The sequence below is a fragment of the Triplophysa dalaica genome, chromosome 6 (genome assembly GCF_015846415.1).
Source record: "Triplophysa dalaica isolate WHDGS20190420 chromosome 6, ASM1584641v1, whole genome shotgun sequence".
In the NCBI taxonomy this organism is placed as follows: Eukaryota; Metazoa; Chordata; class Actinopteri; order Cypriniformes; family Nemacheilidae; genus Triplophysa; species Triplophysa dalaica.
The window spans coordinates 4,361,597-4,369,178 of NC_079547.1; the positions used below are offsets into that span (position 1 = coordinate 4,361,597).

The 7,582-nt window shown below is 37.6% G+C and overlaps 1 long non-coding RNA gene across 2 annotated transcripts; it reads left to right on the forward strand.

Annotated features, from left to right (window-relative positions):
• The first annotated feature begins 485 nt into the window (after nt 1-485).
• LOC130424329 (uncharacterized) lies at nt 486-5,817 on the forward strand. 2 transcript variants are annotated; one of them, XR_008906933.1, is made up of 4 exons: nt 486-631; nt 719-781; nt 2,297-2,439; nt 4,782-5,817. It is a non-coding gene; the product is annotated as an uncharacterized LOC130424329 (long non-coding RNA). The 2 variants fall into 2 exon arrangements; XR_008906931.1 differs by lacking the exon at nt 4,782-5,817 and having other exon boundaries at nt 2,297-2,576.
• The last annotated feature ends 1,765 nt before the right edge of the window (nt 5,818-7,582 follow it).

Genomic DNA, 7,582 nt, shown 5'->3' on the forward strand with positions numbered 1-7,582 from the left:
GACAACTGCCATAATGAGCAAGGCTTTCTCTGGTACATTGCCAATCACAGCACGCAGCTCTTACCTGTGTGATTCGTCCAGAGAAAAGCCTAACTTGATCACAACTTCGATGTTCGGTTTTAAAGCATATAAAGACTTGCCGAGTCATAGCGTTCAAGTCTAAGTCAAGTCACGAGTCATTGGTGTCCAAGTCAAAGTCAAGTCGAAGTCTTTTCTGATTTTGTCGAGTCGAGTCCAAGTCATGAGACTTGAGTCAACATCTCTGGTACCCGGTGTGTTGTGGGAGTAGACCAGCCCAGTGTCAAAGAGCTTCAAGCAGGAAGTTTAACTGTTTCTATGGGAATTCTAAAGGACGTGGAAAATGTGGACATAGGAAAATGTGATGACCTGATTAATGTGATTTTTGTTAATAGAATTCTTTTTTCATTATGTGGCCTGGGGGTAAAAATGCAATTTTTCTGTTGTGTTGTAAAATTTGTGTATGGCCCTTTAAGAGATTTCTCTCCTATTCACGTGATAAGGTGCGCTGACTCTGTGTGCGCATGCGGGGATCCGCGAGAAAAACGTGGAACAGTCTGGGTGTGATGCGTGTCGTCGCGATCTGTTGTTTGAGGCATAGTTGTAATTACGGGTAAATACCTTTTGTTTGTGTTTATATAGACCCGTATATGTTCATATTGCTCTGTCTAAATGTGTATTTGATGGTACATGTTAATAGATTACGTGGATCGGTTGTGCACGTGGCGATTGAACCTCGTGGTGAGTGCTAGCGAGCATTTGGGTATGTACGTTTATTTTGGTTAAAAGCTATTACTCCTGTATTAATCTTTCTTTCTAAAAAAGGGCCTTTGTTAATAGCTCTGTAAGAAGAATATGGACGGTAAATGTAATGTGTATAATGTAATGTGTTTGTGATAATTGATGTTGATTTTTGATATGGATGCAAAGTGGCTAATAAATGTGTTTTTATCTTCTATGCACAGCCACTACCGTATTTTGTTTCATCGTATTTTGTTTCATTGTATTTTGTTTCATTGTATTTTGTTTCATTGTATTTTGTTTCATTGTATTTTGTTTCATTTTGGTTGGTTTCATTTTATTTCTTGTAAACCCTTTTTCTCCCATCGACCGCTGTAAAACTTGTATGTAAACAGCAGTCAGATTAAACCTCCATAATTTAATAGTTTGCCGGGTTGTGCTTTATTTCTCGTACTCCCCGGTTACAATTAACTCAAGTTTATCCATGGCTCTAAATTTAGTTAAATGTTGCATGCTTATTCCAGGGTTTGTGTTGTTGCTGTTTTGAGAATTTGTATGGTTTTGTTTAGATCCAATTTGTATTAGTGGTGCCGGCAACCTCTTACAAATTCAGTGGATGTCTCGTCTAGTGGTTCTTGTTATGTAAAGTATCCTGGAAAGGTGGTGCTGTTTTTTGTCCTCTGTCAGTTTGAGAGGCTCTAGCACGATTATGCCCTTTGGAATGTTTTCTATTACCCGTGATGTAGCCTGAATGGAAAATGACTTGATCTTTTCTTATAATGCTCATGGAACATCCATCACACTGATATTCTTCCAAATATCTTCCTTTGTGTTCTGCCGGACAAAAGAAATGTAGACAATGTATATTTGAATTTCGTCTTTTGCCCTAAAACCAAAAGTAAACAGGTTGTCAACGTGAACAGTACACATTTGTTACAACTGAGCTAATAAAATATTGCCTATCAACATCCAATGATTTCATTGAGGTAAGTTGGCATGTAAGAAGTGTTTTTTTGATCATTAAATACTGCCGTCTGGTCCTGATTACAATGTCAGAGTTTATTCTTCGATAAAAACCGTCTGGCTGCACCTTATCACAGACAGGTTTAAGCCGGTTTGGAACAGCGTAGATGTATTTCGTCGGAGCGGTGATGAGGGAAGCAAAATTTTGAAGGTGCGATTCAGGTTACTGTCACTCATAGATAAAGATAAGTTTCACTCACAGATTCCAATACGTTTTTTATTCAAACTTTTGACGACTTTTGTCAAAGACAAGCCCTCAAAACCAGTGACAGTAAGCTCTTTTTCCTCAATTCGAAACCGTCACTAATAAATGTCACATTCTTCTCTTTTCCTTTGAATTATGCGCTTCCAGTGGCAGTTCTGATAAAAGAAAAAGATGAGTGTGAAGCAATGGCACGGCTAACAGAAAGAGGCCTTTGAAAGCATATAGAAAGGGGAAATCTCTCTGAATGGATGGCTTTTTCGTCCTTGCTCAAGACGGACTCCTAAACAAATCTTCTTATTTGCCTAATAGGACCATCTGCTCTGAGCTGGGCCCGTCGGAGACATTTCCCCGAGGGGAGTAAATTCTCATCATTTCGGCCCCTTTCACCCAAGATGAAGATGTATGACTGGTCACTTACTCTAAATCAGCATTTGACGGACACTGATCTAATGGTATGGGATGAATGTTGATGTATAATGATGCCCTGATCCGTTCTTGAGCAGATTGGCACAGTGATCACATTGAATGCATTTTTATTTAATTTACTTTAATACTGGTTAATGTCATCTGTGTTAAATAAAGCCACACACATCTTTCGCTGGGTGGGAGTTTTACATCTGTGTGTGTTATAGTCTAGTTAGATGTTGTCCAACTGAACTTGGATTTCATCCAACTGCAATCTTCCATAAGATTAGAGAGAAGTGATTTCTACTGCTGAAGTACAATAGCACAAGAACTACTGTGTAGTAGTAGGAACATTTCAGCAATTTATTTGGGAACAGTATATACGGGGCTGTATGCATCCCTGGTAAAAAAAGTAAAAAATACACTATTTTATTAAATTTAGTACACTTCCATAAGTGTACTTCCTACTTAGTGCTCTATTTTCACACATTGATTTTGTACTTAATATACTAGAAATATAGTCTGTAGTACATTTATTTATGGTGTCTCAAAAGAGCACAGTCGAGTACTCTAAGATCTAAGTGTTTTTTAGTGCACTTTGTTTCCCTGTGATAACAGGCTGTGACAAAGATAACAAAAGCAATGTCTATAGATTTTTAAAGTATTTAATAATAATACGCTTTCCTGTAGTTCGGTGGTCAGAGCATGGTGCTAGCAACGCCAATGTCATGGGTTCGATCCCATGAGATTGCACATAGTCCGAAACAAATGTATAATCCAATGCAATACAAGTCATTTTGGATAAAAGCATCTGCCAAATGCGTAAATGTAAATGTAATGAAGATAAAAATGTCTAGTGTGAAACCGTGATGGAGTATAGGCTTATGTTACAGAGAAAAAAACAACACAGAAAAATGAAACTATAGTTTTCATTAATCTTAATGGTAATTTTAATAGCAGACATTTCATTTCTAATGTATTATCAACACATACACCAATAATACAAACTATATAAATATGTTAATGTGTTAAAAAATACGATTTTATTACTTTGGTTCTGTTGCGTCCTGTTGAAGAGGAAACGCCCTGAGCCTGTAATAATTAAGCATTATTTATAACTTTCGTTTTTTAACGCTTAACACATATAAGTATTCAGGATAAACTACTATGATGAATGACAGTGGGCATTTATATTAAATGACTGCTTCGCTTCATTTATTGCCTGTTTTCTATTCATCGGTAGTGTTCAGATATGTATGCAAATCAGAGGTGCAGAACACAAGCAGCAGTGTTTTACAATTCATTTCCTAAAACAGCTGACACTTAAATATTCAACAGAGGATAGCTTTATTTTTAAATGATCTCTCTTCTTGTCTGAATCATGATGGAGTTTTTATAACCTCAACTGAAGCTAATGTCTTAAAAAGAGTAAATATGAGAACACACCTGCCTTGATCTTATGCAGAGAAACAAATCATTGTGAATTTACTGTAACTATGAGAACCTAAAACATCCTTCCCAGACAAAAAAAGACCATTTATCGAAACCAATCTGCAGAAAAAGTTCAAATGCAAATGTACAATTACATATCATTTACGCATTTGGCAGACCCTTTTATCCTAAGCATTATCCTATACATTTTTTGTTTGTTTCTTAGTATGTGCAATCCCCTGGGATCGAACCCATGACCTTGGCGTTGTTAAAATCAACGCCTGTTCAGTTTCCAGACTCTGTTCGACAAATGAATAATCATGAATGCAAGTGCAAATTGTGTATTTCGTTGCAATAATACTTTTAGTCCTACAAAATGACCTTAATCAACTAAACTACACTGCTAACTCAGATATTGAAGTAGAGTATTTGTGATTCTCAATTCCAAGAATGCAAAGAACAGACTTGTTTTTCTCAAAGACAACAGTCTTGCAAGGCAACCTGAAACGAACTTGGATGGACGAGCCGCAATGACTTCCGGGACTTGTATTCGATGCATCCTTGATATCAAGAGCACACCTGGGTAGTTTCATGCGTTCTCTATTTGTTCTTGAGTAATGAAACCAGATTCGTCTCTCGTCTCTATGCATGACAGTGTAAACTACAGTATACCAGCTGGTTTCATATGCAAAATAGGCAGCCAATCTTATCAGACTTACATATAAAAGGCTTTAAAATACAATTTTGAAGTAAAGTTTGTTTCTGGGCTCAGGCTCAAAATGAAATGGACTTTAGGGGGGAATCAATAAATAAACTGCTACAAAAGTGCACAACATGGCCTTTTTGAACCGCAACAACTATACACAAGAGATAGTAAGTAAAAGATTAGACCTTTGTGAAACCTATAGGTACAATCAGATCCTGAACCAGTGCTTATATCACCTGATGTTCTCTTCAGTCGCAGTACAAGGGAATGAGGCAGAGAAGCAATTACAAGACTTCTTCCCAACTGATCACAGCCAAATCCAATCACACTCGACTGTGAGAGACGCTTTAAAAACCATTAGAGCAGCACACCTGACGGAGGCTGGCGATGGATGGATGGGGAGGAGTGTCACCTCACCAGAAGCCTAATATGACATCACAGGTCAACATATAATCATCCGGAAGCTTAAATCAGAAAACATCACTCCATACAAGTCAGTAGATTCTGTAACTACATCTTTCACCACTGACGGACATTGAAGTTGTTATTTGCAATGAAAGCATATTTCATTATTTTCAAAATCAGTTGTTGACTTCTCTCAAGGTACATTAGAAGTCACTGGTCATTATATCCACTTCACGATGACACTAAACAGCAGACAGAAGCTCTGAACACAGACATAATCTGACCTGCAAAACGAAGCCGGGGCAAAACACACGGCATTAAAGCTTATGTGCAGTGTAAGCTGCAAATAACCTACACACTTCAAAAGTGCACTCTCTCCACCCACAGCACATCTTTACTCATATCAGCACATTAATGTTGCAAGTATAAAATGAGGTGGCGTACATGTTGCAAATCCTTGAGGTAGAAAATCTTCTATGCGCCTTCCATCGGGCCGCGGGTTTAGCAGTATCTCGCATCGCCTCTTGTGTTCGCGGGAACCCGCGATAATGAGGTGCGTTTCGAGAGGGATGCTGACATCCTGCACAGGGGCGTAGAACCGCCTTAAAGACATCAAACGAAACAACACTGGCTTATTCCCACAATGGATTAGTGCAATGGGAATGTGCGTCTGAAAAAAGTTGAGGAATGAGTTCTTGTGTATGGAAAAGGCAGTCGTGTGCAGCTGAGCCTGGCAGATATGAAACTGCTGGTTAATTATCACTTTCTTACTGGGACCATGTAAAGAAGCTGAGGAGTTTTGATGAAGTCTATTCTTATGACTGCAATATTTAAGAGACAGACATTAAAAAATACAATTTCTGGAGCTGAGAGCAAACCGAGTCAGTTTACGGAAGTCGTGCCACTCGGTGACTATGTTTGCAACGCCGCTGGGCAGCGATTTACGTCTTTGCAAGTCCACAGTCCTATCTACTGGAATGGAGAAAGGCACATAGGTCTAAAATCGCAGGCAATAGTAACAGTTAAACAGCACATTTGCAATCATTAATTAAACATTACATGAACTGTATTACACATTTGGTTTACTAAGCTTAAATTGCGTTAAAAATCACCTTTTTTTCGAAATCGCCTCATCTATTGCACCTGCGCACAGGCTGGCAAGCCTCTCGTGAGGTACGAGAGCCCCGCCCCATGCAGAGAATCGTCAGTCTTTATTGATGGACGATTGGCTCGTTTTATTGGAAGGTGTGGCTTCCTTCGCTAGAGCGGGAATGTTGCATCGCTCGCCATTCACTGTAATGGCAGTGGCGAATCTTGTTAATAGTAATATCTTTGGAGTAAACTGCACGTACACATGATATAACTTAAATTTCTCGAAATCAAATGTTCCAAATCCTGAAAATACATAAATCTTGGTATTTTTTACCGTATACTTAGTGATCATAAACAATTTATTAAATTGAATTTATTATTGAATATTTATTCAATTTTCATCAAAAATCACACACACACACTAGCTTTGAAGTGAATTAATTCTATCAAAATTACAGTTGTTTGTCTCTCTGAAATCACTTATTATGAAGAAGTCTTTGTCAAGTCTTCGTGATAATGTGAGAGTACACATGACAGATTGTATAATTATGTTAAACATTAGGAAATGTTTTCCAGTCCTGAGCTGTTAACCATTCAGTTATATCTCATCACAATTCACTGGAACATCAGGACACATTTTGTGTGTACTTGAATGTAAAAGTGTTATGTGTTAAGTTTTGAGAGCCTGAGATCTCACATTCTGACACAGCAGGTAAATAATTCATGCGTTATGTGCTATACTGTGTGTGTGTGTGTGTGTGTGTGTGTGTGCATGGAAGACAAACACGTGAATTTCTCCATTCTAATGGATTTTACTCTCCAAGGCTCAGACAACCAACATGATTTATGCTTTTACAGGTCTCTCAGCCACTTAACCATGACAACGCTGTCACAACCTTTAAAAGAATTAATAAAAAAGTCCCACACAATCATCCGATCATAAAACACAGGAAAGTAAATTCTTTAATATAATATAAGCATGACAATTATGTAGTTTCATTCTCGTATGTATTACATAGAACGCTTTCAAAACATTTTAAGAGTACATTATATTGATAGCATTTGCATCTTGCTAACAGCAACCCCATACTTTTGCACAATGATTCTGGGTAAATGTGTTAAAAAGACGTAAGGGCAACCAACACAGTTTTTGCAGGTTTTACAATTGTATATGATTAAATGTAAAATTTCATTAAAGTAAAATCCCAGCTACACTTTAGCATTAAGCATTCTCAGTCAAAATTGGTTAAGAATCGTGAATTAAATATATTTTACTCTCTAACTTTAGGTTACAGCCATGCAGTTGTGTTCTCTTTTTGTGCAAAAGGTTGGCGGGCTAAACTCCACTCAGAGTAGTGAAGAAACATCCGACCATTATCTGAACGAATAAAATGCATGAGCTCTCACAGCAGGGAAACGTCTTCAATAGAACAACAAGAGGTATATTGAAACGTAACAAGAAATATAACACTGGGTGTTAAAACCGTGTCTGTTTTCATTTACCATAAAGAGTGTACGTATTACGATTCCATTATATTTTTAAAAGCTATCAAAAC